Genomic DNA, 15121 nt, shown 5'->3' with positions numbered 1-15121 from the left:
GAGGAGAGGTTACAGGACACAGTGGTGAGGTCGTCTGCCCAGGGAAGTCAGGTCGGCATCATGGTAGCATCTGCAACTTGGATGAAAAGAAGAAAGATATAAAGCAGAACAAATAGTTTAATAACTAGAAACCTAAAGGTAAGAGTCTAGCAGGTGTGAATTGGGGTCTTCATGTGGGAAGAAGCTAGGAAGTCTATTTTAGGTACATTCCAAGAGGCCCATAACTTTTCTAATTTTGCCCAGGTCCGATAGCTAACATGCAGGTGGGCTAAAAGTATTGCCTGGGAAGATGGGGTTAGAGTTGGGAACAGGACTAGAACTGGATCAGAACAGAGAGTAGCTTCCAAATATAGGAAAAGTATATATAAATACCCTTAACTATAAACCCCATCAATTTAGCAATATAAGAATTTTTAATTTTAATTATTACCTCATCACAGACCCCTGCAAGCGTCAACCCGGCTTTGACCTAGCACGTTATGATTGGGCCCTCCTCAATCGCTATTGAACAGGCCATGGCCGGTGTGCCGCTATGTTCCATCGCTGGGGAGCCCGAGACGACCCGAACTGCCCCTGCGGCTACAGACAGAATATGACCCACATAGTCAATGACTGCCACCTCTCCAGATTCAAAGGAGGTCTCGAAACTTTACGTCAGGCTCAACCTGACGCTGTTGACTGGCTACGGAAGAAGGGTAAACGCTTGAAGAAGAAGAATTAGCTTTTATTTATTTCTTTTTATATTTGGTGAGGCAGAGAGAAATTGATAAGGGAGGGAGAGAGACAGAGTGACACCCAGAATATTGCTTCACTGCTTGTGAAGCTTCCTCCTGCTGGTGGGGACCAGGGGCTTGAACCAGCCTGCTCATACATGGCAATGTGTGCACTTAACTGTGTGCACCACCATCCAACCTTTAAAAGAAATAATTTTAAAGACAATTATAATTATCTTACTTAAAATCTATAATTGGTCTGGTGCACCAATAAATATCTAGCATTCAGTTTTTCTTCCTTGTGTCCAATTACACTTCATGCTCCTCTCAGTTTGAGATAGAATTAAAGAAAATAATAGGAAAGAGGAAATGGGTGAAAGAAGACAAAAATAACAAGAAAAGGAACAAGGGGACAAATAAATTTACTGAATTTCTATAATATACCAAATTCTCTCTAGCGTATTGTGAGCTCATTTTAAAAGATGAGACAAGGAAGTTAAATCATTCCCAAAGTCAGTCAGCTAGAAAATCTTTCTCTGTTTATTACTTTTTAAAAAAGATTTATTATATTTATTACATATACAAGAGTTTCACATGAGACATGAGAGAGAGAGAGAGAACCAGAACATCAAAAGCAGGAACCTCAGTCAGGAAAGTCCTATGCTCTAATAATCAAATTATTTCTCCAAAGCTCACTAACAAGTCTTGAGGCATAATGTCAATTCAGATATATTTCTTCCTTCTATGTCACATTGTACTTTAAATGACTAAATCATCTGTGAGAGACCTCTGGAAAGAAGAAAACAAAAGTATGTGATCTGGGGCCTATATTCAGCTTAGGAGCCTATGTGACCTCTGCATCCCTGTAGATATGAACTCATATTCTGTGGTTATGAGCAGGAACATTCCAAGCTGCCCCAGTATCAGGACCCATCTTCCTCAAGTGTAGCATAGAGTATGTTGTCCAGCCTCCCGTCAGAGGATGGAACATTCTCTACCGTTGTTGATCCAAGTTGATGGCAAGGTCCTTTGGGGGCCCACAAAGGGGTCTATTTTGTTGTTCCTGATAGAGATGACCAATAACAATGGAGAGAGGGATTTATTAGAGGTCTAGGCCCATCATGTCTGTTTGGGAATCTCAGGACTCCCCGAATAGGGATGCTAGCATGATGCCAACCAGACTTCCCTGGACAGACAACTCCATCATTGTGTCCTGGAGCTTCGATTCCCCAGAACTCCGCCCAACTAGGGAAAGAGAGAGGCAGGCTGGTAGTATGGATTGACTTGTCAATGCCCATGTTTAGTGGGGAAGCAATTACAGAAGCCAGACCTTCCATCTTCAGCATCCCACAATGACCTTGGGTCCATACTCCTAGGGGGTTAAAGAATAGAAAAGCTATCAAGAGAGGGGATGGGATACAGAGTTCTGGTGGTAGGAATTGTGTGGAGTTGTACTCCTCTTATCTTATGGTTTTGTCAATGTTTCCTTTTTATAAATAAAAAAAAAAGAAAAGAAAACAAAAGTATGGAGGGAAATAAAATTCTACTATCACTAGAAAGATATAGTGTAATTGCCAGATGTTTCTTCATTTGAATCTCTCTCTCTCTCTCTCTCCTCCCTTTCTCTTTCTCTTTCTCTTTTCCAGAGCACTGCTCATCTCTGGCTTATGGTGGTACAGGGGATTGAACTTGAGACTTTGGAGCCTCAAGCATAAGAGTCTCTCTGCATAACTATTGTGCTATCTACCTCCACCGTCTGCATTTAAATCTCAAACCTGTAGTTGAGTGAATGAGAAGTTAACTCCCTTGAATATTTCTTTCTTAATTTGTAAATGGAGATAGGGGAAAGATGAAAATAAATAATTCAAGTGCTTGTTCTTACTATTATTGTTACTACCTTACTGAGGAATGGTGATTGAGAAAACACAGAAAGTAGTAAGATTTTTTTTTAAATATTTATTTTATTTATTTATTCCCTTTTGTTGCCCTTGTTGTTTTATTGTTGTAGTTATTATTGTCGTTGTCGTTGTTGGATAGGACAGAGAGAAATGGAGAGAGGAGGGGAAGACAGAGAGGAGGAGAAAAAGATAGACACCTACAGACCTGCTTCACCGCCTGTGAAGCGACTCCCCTGCAGGTGGGGAGCCGGGGTTCAAACCGGGATCCTTATGCTGGTCCTTGTGCTTTGCGCCACCTGTGCTTAACCCGCTGCACTACAGCCCGACTCCCAGTAGTAAGATTTTTATCCCATTTTTTCTGCTGACTGATTTTTTTTCCCCTCAAAGCTTATTTCTGGGGCTCATTGCTGTCACTACAAATCCACTGCTCCTGTGGTCATTTTTTTTTTTCAATTTATTTGGATAGGACAGAGAGAAATTGAGAGGGAAGATGGACATAAGAAAAGAGACAGAGACACTTGCAGACCTGCTTCACCACTCGTGATGCAACCTCCCTGCAGGTGGAGAACTGGTGGCTCGAACAGGATCCTTGCATGTGTCCTTATGCTTCACACTACGTGCCACTGCCCAGCTCCCTGACTGATATTTTTGAAGTACCGATCAGATTGATAAGGTAACCCTGGTTGAAGGGATGACAAAAGAAAAGGTATAAGAGGTAAAGAGAAGTGGGAAGGAAGAAGAGATTTTAAAATTCTTTGAGTTATCTCCCTATCTCTCTAAAACACAGAAGAAAAAGTGGAAAATGAAGGTGAGCTTAGTGCTGGTTTGGGAAAGTAGGAAAACCAACTTGGGTTGTAGATGTTATCATGATTCCATTTGACTTCCCTGGGCAGATTATCTCACCAGTGTGACCTAGAACATTACCTCTGAAGACCCCACTAGGAAAAATAAAAATAGGTTAGGGGTATGGATCCACCTGCCAAAGCTCATGTCCAGTGGAGAAGCAATTAGGTAAGCCACTTGCACCCGACAAAGAATTTTGGTCCATACTCCCAGAGAGAGAAAGAATAGGGAAGTTTCCAATGGAGAAGATGTGACATGGAACTCTGGTGTTGGGAACTGTATGGAATTGAACCCCTGGTATCTTACAATTTTGTTAATCTGTACTGAATCATTAATAACAAGTTAAAAAATGAAAATATAAAAGTAATAAACATATCAAAAGAAAGAAAAGAAGAAAGCCAACTTGGAATAAGTGGTGGGTGGGGGACTAATCACACAAGTAGAGAATTAGATTGAATGGAAGGAACCTTAAAGACAGCCAAGAAATAGTCTTCAGTCCAAGATTTGCTCTGGATTTCCAGGAATGTCATCTGACTATGGCCTACCAGATTGACTGAATAAGACTAACTTATACGTTGTAGGTCACCAGTTCTAAAGATCTCGAGGTTATAGGGTAATTGCAGATTTTACAATGTCACAATAACTCTTTCGGGTTTAAAGATTTTTCAAGGCTATTTGTAACAGTGATATTCTAATACAATGACAGTAAAGTCTTCTGGTTTCCAGAGTAAAACCATATTCCAGATGTTCAAAATACTTTGACCAACCATGGTTATTCTGCAGAGAGAACCACTGATCAAAGTCAAAGCCCAACCCACCAACAGCTGCAAACACAATTAGTGAATAGATAGAAAAGATATGGCTAAAAGGAAGTGCTAGCAAAAATATGCAATAGAGACGTTATGTTATTATAACAGAGCAACTTCAAAGCAGAGAGGGAAATAGAGAGACACCAGCTCTTCAATGAATTTGTTAGACTTATTTGTAGTTACTTTATGCTTTCATGCTAATTGAAATGAATATATAATTTTCAGCTACTGCTGGAATGAGAAATGATTTTTTATGTTAATTTATATTGAACAAACTTGCTATTTTCTCATTTGAATTTTCTACTTTGGAAATAAAGCATCTGCAATTGACAACAATTTAAAAAAATTTTATTCACTTATTCCCTTTTGTTGCCCTTGTTGTTTTTTTATTGTTGTAGTTATTGATATCATTGTTATTGGATAGGACAGAGAGAAATGGAGAGAGGAGGGGAAGACAAAGAGGGGTAATAGTGGGCATCCCTGTCTAGTACCTGATCTGAGGGGAAATGCTTCCATTGAATATGTTTTTCACCATTGAGTATGATGCTGGCTGTAGGTTTGCAAAGTCCATCTGTATTATATCATATATCAGGATTTTCTTTGTTTTTTTTTTTTTAGGTTAAATAAAAATACACAGTAGATATAAACCATAGGCTTATTCAAGCCTAGCCTCCACTACTCCCAACAGACTATCTTTATCCTTTTATTTTTTTAACATAGAGAGTGAGAGACATAAAGGAAAAAATAGAAGAGAGATACTATAGCACTCCTCCATTCCATGTGAAGTTTCTTTTGCACCATATTGACATCTGGTGGCTGAGGGCTCAACAGTTAAAGCCCAGCTACTGTGTATTTTTACACAAATGTAAATCTCAAGTAGACCAAGGACTTGGATGTTAGACCAGAAACTATCAGATACTTAGAGGAAAATATTGGCAGAATTCTTTTCTGCATAAATTTTAAAGACTTCTTCAATGAAACAAATTCAGTTACAAAGAAGACTAAGGCAAGTATAAACCTATGAGACTTCATCAAACACATGAAAAAATGCTCCAAGTCTTTGATTGTCAGAGAAATACAAATAAAGGCAACAATGAGATACTACTTCACTCCTGTGAGAATGTCATACATCAGAAAAGATAGCAGCAACAAGTGCTGGAGAGGTTGTAGGGTCAAAGGAACCCTCCTACACTGCTGGTGGGAATGTCAATTGGTCCAGCCTCTGTGGAGAGCAGTCTGGAGAACTCTTAGAAGGCTACAAATGGACTTACCCTATGATACTGCAATTCTTCTGGGGATACATCCTAAGGAACCCAACACACGCATCCAAAAAGATCTATGTACACATATGTTCTTAGCAGCACAATTTGTAATAGCCAAAACCTGGAAGCAACCCAGGTGTCCAACAATAGATGAGTGGCTGAGCAAGTTGTGGTATATATACACAGTGGAATACTACTCAGCTATTAAAAATGGTGACTTTGCTGTTTTTAGGCCATCTTGTATGGAGCTTGAAGATCATATTAAGTGAAATAAGTCAGAAACTGAAGGATGAATGTGGGATTATCTCACTCAGGAAGAAGTTGAAAAACAAGATCAGAAAAGAAAACACAAGTGGAACCTGAACTGGATTTGGTGTATTGCACCAAAGTAAAAGACTCTGGGGTGGGTGGAGGGGGGAGAGTACAGGTCCAAAAATTATGACAGAGGACCTAGTGGGGGTTGTATTGTTATGTGGAAAATTGAGAAATATTATGCATGTACAAACTATTATATTTGCTTTCAAAGGTAAAACATAAATCCCCAATAAGGAAATTAAGAAAAAAAAGACCAGTGGTGGATGATTTCACTTACATGAGGTACCTGGATTAGTAGCATTCATTCATATAGACAGGAAGTAGAATAGTGGTTGCCAGCAGTGACCAGGAAGGGTGTGATTGCTAAATGGGTACAAGGATTGCTAAACTGTTAAAAAGGGGATTATTGCTGTTTGGATCCTTTTGCAAGATGAAAAATTCTGGAGACAGATGGAAGCAGTAGTTACACAATATATATGTGCTGAATGTCACTGAGCTGGGCACTTAAGAATTGTCAGATGGTAAAGTTGCAAGCTGTGGGTGTTTCACAATTTAAAATAAATACAATGGAACTAGCAATATCAAAGGAGACCACCTGGGACCACAACAAAACAGGACTAGAACTACTTTGGGAACCCACCAAATCACTAGAGCATCCAGAGACCACAACTCTGCCCAGACCTCCAGCTCAACCCAGTTGAGAAACTTCTCTAAAGAACAAGGAATATCAAAGATCACCTGAGACTGCAACAAGATGAGTCTGGGATTCCTTTGGGAACCCACCAAGTCACCAGTGAGTGAAAACACATGTGGCTCGTGGACAGAGAGGAGCTTAAGGAGATCCTGGAGCTAAAGCCCATATCTACTCCCAAGTGGCTGTTAACAGTCTGGCAGTTTGCCAGTTGAGGAGCCATCTCCAGTCTGAAACACTGCTGAAGGAGGAGAGGACTCATCTAAGACTCACCAAATGCAACTGTGAGTCTCCATTTGTAACTGCCCTCAGAGGCTGGAGCAGCAGGAGGGAGGCCCTGTGCTGACATCTGGGAACAGGGAACTGACCAGAAAACTCAGGAGATCTACACCCTGGTGGTCTAGCAGTGGGGCTGTATAGTGGGAGACTTTCCACATTGTTCTTCTGATGAGAACATGGTGAATAATTGCCTCAGAACATACAGACTATAAATGGGACTTGTTTAGAAACCCACAGTGCCTAGCAGTGATGCTCAGCATGGCAGAAAATCTGAATTGAGCCTGGAGCTTTGGATTCTTGGAGTGTGAGAGTTTCTTTGCATAACCACTGTGCTATCTCTCTCCCACCCTGCTTTATCTCTTGGTCAGGAATGAGTGATTAAGCTAAAACAACTACTTATAGGTAAAAAGCCCTCAGGCTCCCATAACCTACAGGGAAGAAAAAGAAGGAAGGAGGCTTCATTTTATTTATTTTTTAAACTTTTTTTTTTAACAATAAATGATTTATTTATTTTCTCTTTTTTTGCTCTCTTTTATTATTTTTGTAGTTATTATTGTTGTTGTTATTGATTTCATCATTGTTAGAACAGAGAAAAATGGAGAGAGGAGGGGAAGACAAAGAGGGGGAGGGAAAGAGAGACACCTGCAGACCTGCTTCACTGCTTGTGAAGCGACTCCGCTGCAGGTGGGGAGCCAGGGGCTGCGACTGGGGTCCTTAAGCTGGTCCTGTGCTTAGCACCACGTGTACTTAAACCACTGTGCTACCACCTGACTCCCAGAAAGAGGCTTTAACAGCCACTATGCTTCAACTCAGAGATTGAGACAACATTGAAACAACTGTTAATTTACACAACTGTGAACTTTTTAAGTGCCTTAATTAAACACAAGAATTTGAAAGAATAGTCATCAGAAATGCAGAAACAATACATGAGACTCTGAAAGAAAGCACTATCTCAAAGTAATTAGAGAGCTGAAAGCTAAAATAGCTGACTTAAGAGCACAGCTATCTCAAGGTAATTAGTGCTGAAAGCTGAAATAGCTGAGCTAAGAACACAACTAGCTGAACAAGTTAATACAGTATCAGAACAGGCTAACAAAGTAGCTGAGCTATAGAAACAACAGAGGGGAGAGAGAATAGAATAAATGAGGCAGAAAACAGAATTAGCAAGATAAAGGATGAATTAGAGACAACTAATAAAGAAGTAAGAGATCTCAAAAAAAGATTAAGAGATACTGAAAACAACAACAGAGATATATGGAATGACTTCAAAAGAAATAATATACACATTATTGGCTTACCAGAGGAAGAGAGGAATGGATAAAAAGCATTCTAAAGGACATAATAAATGAAAACTTCCCTAGTCTAGACAGCATAAAACATATAAAGGTTGAAGAATCCCAGAGGGTCCCAAACAGAATTAAGCCAGATTTAAAGACACCAAGACACATCATATTTAAAATGGAAAGGAGTAAAGACAAAGAAAGGATCCTGAAGGATGCAAAGGAAAAACAAAGAGTCACCTACAGAGGAAAACCCATAAGATTAGCAGCAGACTTCTCCACACAAACACTATAGGCCAGAAGAGAATGGCAAATATCTATTGAGTGCTCAATGAGAAAGGCTTTCAACGAAGACTACCTTATCGTGCTAAACTGTCATTAAGACTAGATGGAGGCATAAAAACCTTCTCAGACAAGCAACAGTTGAAAGAATTAACTATCACCAAGCCTGAAAGAAGTTCTGAAAGGTCTCCTATAAACAATCAGATAACCACAAACATGCCATATATCAGAACAATCTGAAAATCTACAATAATGGCATTAAAATAGCTTCAATTTATGATATCAATAAATGTCAATGGCCTGAATTCACCCATTAAAAGGCACAGAGTAGGAAGATGGATCAGAAAACACAACCCAACCATATGTTGTCTGCAGGAATCCCACCTAACTCAACAAAACAAATACAGACTTAAAGTGAAAGGATGGAAAACTACCATACAAGCCAATGGACCACAAAAAGGGTGGCCAGGGGAAAGGGGGAGCAGGAACAGCTATTCTCATATATGACATGATAGACCTTAATATAAATAAAATTCAAAAAAGATAGGGATGGACATTGCTTAGTGCTCAGAGGATCAATCAATCAAGAGAATTTAATGATTATCAACATCTATGCACCCAAGGAGGGACCATCTAAATACATCAAACATCTACTGAAAGAGCTACAGCAATATATTAACAGCAACACACTAATAGTAGGAGACGTAAACTCCATATTCTCTCAACCCGACAAAAAAAAGAAAACTAAACAGAGCCTTATACATAATAGACACTTAATATATTATTTAAAAGAGGACAGAGAGATGGTTCATTGGATAAGTCATGCATCTTTCCATCTTTCCATACACCAGGTTTGAACTCTAACACCACATAGGAGGAGCTATGACAATGGAGGAAGCTTCAATACCATGTTATATTTCTCTCTCTCTCTCTCTTGCTCTCTCTCTGTATCTGAATAATAAAGAAGGTTTCACTAGAGTGGTGAAGTTGTGCAGACACATGATCCCAAGCTCTGTAATAATAAATGAATAAATAAATAAATAAAACCTTCTTGATACTGGAACATAAATAAGACACACTGACCAGTGGAATAGAATTCAGAGTCCAGAACTAAACCCACACACCTATGGACATCTAATCTTTAACAAAGGTGCCCAGTCTATTAAATGGGGAAAGGAGAGTCTATTTGATAAACGGTGTTGGAAAAACTGGGTTGAAACGTGCAGAAGAATAAAACTGAACCATGATATTTCATCAGACAAAAAGTAAATTCCAAGTGATCAAGGACTTGAATTTTAGACCAGAGACTATCAGATACTTAGAAGAAAATATTGGCAGAGTTCTTTTCTGTCTAAATTTTAAAGACATTGTCAATGAAACGAGTTACAAAGAAGACTAAGGAGAGAATAAACCAATGGGACCACATCAAATTAAAAATCTTCTGCACAGCAAAAGAAACCACTACCGGAACCATGAGACCCCTCACAGAATGGAAGATCTTTACATGCCATACATCAGACAAGAGTTTAATAACCAAAATATATAAATAGCTTGACAAACTCAACAACAAGAAAACAAATAACCCCATCCAAAAATGAGGAAACGACATGAACAGAATAGTCACCACAGAAGAGATCTGAAAGGCCGAGAAACATAAAAAAATGCTCTAAGTCTTTGATTGTCAGACAAATGCAAATAAAGACAACAATGAGATACCACTTTACTCCTGTGAGAATGTCATACACCAGAAAAGATAGCATTAGCAAATGCTAGAGAGGTTGTGGGGTCAAAGGAACCCTCCTGCACTGCTGGTGGGAATGTCAATTGGTCCAACCTCTGTGGAGAACAGTCTGGAGAACTCTCAGAAGGCTAGAAATGGACCTACCCTATGATGCACCAATTTCTCTCCTGGGAATATATCCTAAGGAACCAACATACCCATCCAAAAAGATGTGTGTATACCTATGTTCATAGCAGCACAATTTGTAATAGCCAAAACCTGGAAGCAACCCAGGTGTCCAACAACAGATGAGTGTCTGAGCAAGTTGTGCTATATATACACAATGGAGTACTACTCCACTATTAAAAATGGTTATTTCAGTGTTTCAGCCCATCTTGGATGGAGCTTGAAGAAATCATGTTAAGTGAAATAAATCAGAAAAAGAAGGATGAATATGGGATGATCTCACTCTCAGGTAGAAGTTGAAAACCAAGATCAGAAGAGAAAACATTAAGCGGAACTTGGAATGAAGTTGATGTATTGCACTAAAAGAGGATTCAGGTCCTGGAACATGATGGCAGAGGACCTAGTGAGGGTTGTATTGTTATGTGGAAAATTGGGAAATGTTATGCATGTACAAATTATTGTATTTATTGTTGACTATAAAACATTAATCCCATAATAAAGAAAAAATAAATACAACGATATCTAGCTCCATACCTTTCAGAAAGGCACATCTAAAGGTTGCATAATCCCTGGTGATGTTGAGTATATGGGACAGCATAGTTACAGGTTGCTTGGGGAGGGGGATAAATTAGTTCAATAATTCTGGGTAAATAATTTGACATTATTTTGTAAAAATAAAGCTCTATATACCCAATGATCTATTTCTTTCACTGCTCAACTTATACATTAACACATTTTGGGTCTGCAAAATAGCTCACTTTGCCAGGCTAGCTTTGCGGGTGGGAGAGAGACAACCAGGAACTCATGGTTGAGCTGGGAATGCAGTCCAATGTTTACTGATGAGCGAGAATGCAGTGCAATCAATCAATCTATCTCTCTTCATTAGAAAATCCTGTCCTTTATATCTCCTGAGGCAGAAGTGTCAGATTGGAAGAGGAAATTCATAGCTAGGGGGTGGGGAGAAGGAAAAAGCGCTCGTATCAAGCTTGCATCTAACCAGTGGGGATTAAACCAATGCCCTGTAGGCTGGCGGGTCTCAGGTAAAGCAGTGATTATGTAAATAGACCACAGTGTTAAGCAATGCAACAGAAAGGGTCTTAGAAGCAGAATTAGAAGCAGACCAACATTTCCCCCTTTCTTTTAAACTAATGGTCATAGTATCAGGAGTGTGGGGTGAACAGAAACCTATATCGTGCAGGCATTTTCAAAGGAACTGGCACAAGACAGGGAGGAACAAGTAGGAGAGCAGCAAGAACCAGTATGATGCCAAGGGGAGGCCTGAAGGGGCGTTTCCTGCCTCAAAGGGCAAGGCCTATCAGGCAAAAGGGCGTTTCCTGCCTCTAGGGGCATCTCTTGCCTCTGGGGGCATTTCATGCCTCAAAGGGAGTTTCCTGCCTCTGGGGACAGGGTCTAGTAAGGAGGGAGAGTTCCTACCTCTGGCGGCAGGGCCTGCAGGCGAGGGAACATAGCCTATAGAGTCCCAAGGCAGCTGGCTGCAAAGTCCATGTACTGCTGCGGTCAATCTTTGAGAAACCCAGCCGCATAAAGGGAAACTGATGTAAAGTTGTGTAAAGTGTCCAAGAGGTGTACCAGTAAGTCCAATAGAAGTGTCACTTCAATGTCAATGATCAGGAGAAGAAATGCCAGGGGATGAAATGCTGCAAGTCTATCTCGATGGGGAAGGTCAGCCATCAGAATTCCACTTTTCTGTAGAGAGTGAGCTTTGGAGTCTGTGAATCAGTTTCTTCAGGTCATGCCAGATCACATCATTGGTTTCAGGGGGGCTGCTGTAGTTGTGCCATCTTGTGGGTGATGTCAGAGAACAGGGGTCCAAATGGATTTCCAGGGATTCCATATGAGCAGATGCTTTTTCATGTGAAGACTTGACAGCTGTAATTCACTTACTTGTGAAGCAAAACTTGTAGCAGATTAGAAGTTTATTATAATTGATAACTCAATTATAATTGGCTTAAGTACCTTTATAATTTTGGAAATCCTTTCTAGTATGTTTTCAAGGATGTTTAAACCTTATAAACTCAATAAAATGTGGAAAGGTAAACAGAAGAACCATGGTTAGAAGCCTCAAGCATGAGAATCATTAGCATAACCATTGTGCTATCTACCCTGCCCATACTCAAACAGTTTTTAGGATTAAAAGTTTCTCATTTATACCAAGATGTAAAAAAAAAAATCAAAAGAGGAAAAAACAATTTTTTGGATTGTTTCTGGATGTCTCTAGAAATCATGGCTGCATCCAGCATTTTTTTTATAAAGTCAATTAAGTTTCTGAATATTCAGAGCAAAAATGGGTTGTACAAAAATTCAGTCATTCAAATCACTCTCTTTCAAAACACAACTGAAAGCAGACAGCAAACTTAAGATATTCAGAGAGAACAACAATGGGGAAGTGAGAGAAAAGCAGTAGGTAGTTTTTGTTTTTTTTCACCTTGAACCAGATTATTTAGATCTCAGTATGTCGTATCATGAGTCCCTGGAGAGGGTCCTAATCCAAAAAGCTCCTCAAAATTCCATTTAGGGAGCTTTTGATGCTTCCTGTGGGATTGCTGCAGGCACCCATTTTTAAAAACGTCTTCCCATCGAAGAAAGAATCAAATCAGGAGGGTAGAACTAACCACGTATCTCCATTCTTGGGGACTGCCAGGGTACTGGAGAATGCTCTTCAAGTTAGAGTAGTACTTCTCCATGGGAAATATGGAAGAGGGAGTCCAAAAAGTCCCAGGGGAAATTTCCTTGCATCTCCCAAGCTCTATGATCACGGTCATAAGAAACCAAAGTGTGGCCCAGAGCAAAATGTTCCAGATACAGAGAAACTGTCTCATGAAGAAAGAGTAGAGGCTTTGGGAAACCTTTTCGTAAGTAGAAAGGCAGCCCATGGTGAATGGGTAGCCAAATGGTGTTTACTTATCTGGGGGATGGGTGGGTTAGGTCCCATGTTGGTGCACCATATTCCGGTCCCTGTTCAGGCACCAACTTGGACAGTGTGCTGCTTTGCCAAATGCATGATCCAGGTTTGAACCTGACTCCCATCACACCGAAGGAAGCTATGATCTCTTTCATTCTCTTTGGTGCTATGGTCTCTTTCATTCTCTCTTTCACTGCTTTAAACAAACAAACAAACCAACTCTTGGTATTTTACATAGTCGCAGCAGCTTTGTTTACAAAGGTAACACAAACAAGTTGACAATGTATTGTATGTGAGTCAAGAGATGAATGGGTAAATACATTGTTATGTTTTCATAAAAGTAGGTGCTATACAACAGCAGAATCTAACATGGTTAGGGTCTAAGAACATAATATCAACTAAAAGAAATAAGTGACAAAAACACATTTTCTAAGGAGACTCTATTATATGAAGTGAAAAATTGGGACCAGACAGTGCCATATTTGGTTGAGCACACAGGTTAACATGTGGAAGTTACCCAGAATCAAGCCTTTAGTCGCCATCTGTGGGGGGCTGGGTGGGGTGGGGATGACTTCACAAGTACTGAAACAGGTCTCTTTTACTCTCCTTCTGTATCTCCCCTTTCCCTTTGATTTCTCCCTGTCTCTATGCAATAAATAAGTAAATAAAATATAAATAAAGTTAAGAATTATATAACACACTATAGGGATATAAAACGATAGAGTAAAGCTATACTAAGAAAGCAATGGAAAGAAACAGGCCACTGGAAGTGCACAAGAACATTTAGCTTTGGGCAGGGTGCAGGGAGTGGAAAAGAAGTTGAGGTATAGACACCCTGGGGTATTCAAAGGCATTGGTATATTTCATTTATTAAAACTAAGAGTGGGAGTCGGGCAGTAGCGCAGTGGGTTAAGCACATATGGCGTAAAGTGGAAGGACCGGCATAAGGATCCCGGTTTGAGCCCCAGGCTCCCTCCTGCAGGGGAGTCACTTCATAGGCGGTGAAGCAGGTCTGCAGGTGTCTATCTTTCTCTGCTCTCTCTGTCTTCCCCTCCTCTCTCCATTTCTCTCTGTCCTATCCAACAACAACGACATCAATAACAAAAACAATAATAACTACAACAACAATAAAAACAAGGGCAACAAAAAGGAAATAAGTAAATAAATATTTAAAAAAAAACTAAGAGTATGTACATGGTTGTTTATTGGGTGTTCCATGTTTTATAAATAATACCTTGTATTCAAAGATGTGTAGTAAATATGAACTTTTAACATTAGCCCACTGATGTGTTAGAAGACCTCTCAAGAGGTGAGCAACTTTGTTTTTGTGAGGTGATATCTTATTGTGGTTTTGATTTATAGTTTTCTGAGGATTAGTAGTGCTTAGGATGTTTCCATATGTCTGTTGGACATTTGGATGTTTTCTTTGCTATAATGTCTGTTCAGTCCACTTTTTTGTTATTGGGTTTTATAATTTCCTTTTTAAAAATATTATTTATTTATTATTGGATACAGACAGAGAGAAATTGAGAGGAAAGGGGAGAGAGAGGAGAGATAGATAGCTAGATGAGAGAAAGAGAGAGAGAGAGAGAGAGAGAGAGAGAGGGAGCTCCCTGCAGCTCATTCCTGCTTCACCACTCACAAAACTTTCCCCCTGCAAGTGGTGACCAGGGGCTTGAACCTGGGTCTTTGTGTACTGTAATATGTGTGCTTAAGCAGGTGTGCCACTACCTGGCCACTGAGTTCCTTATGGTGTTTATATAATAATTTCATATGTATTTGTATACTTGACTTATTTTTTCCATTATATACATTGCTTTCTTTGTTAATTATCTATGTTGCTGTGAAGGGATTTTGTAGTCTGATACAGTGTCCCACTTATTTATTTTTGATTTTGCTTTAGATAGCATACCTTAAAAA

This window comes from Erinaceus europaeus, chromosome 4 (genome assembly GCF_950295315.1).
Source record: "Erinaceus europaeus chromosome 4, mEriEur2.1, whole genome shotgun sequence".
NCBI classification, from domain to species: domain Eukaryota; kingdom Metazoa; phylum Chordata; class Mammalia; order Eulipotyphla; family Erinaceidae; genus Erinaceus; species Erinaceus europaeus.
The sequence above is the reverse complement of the archived record's forward strand: the minus strand, read 5'-3'. Positions refer to the sequence as shown.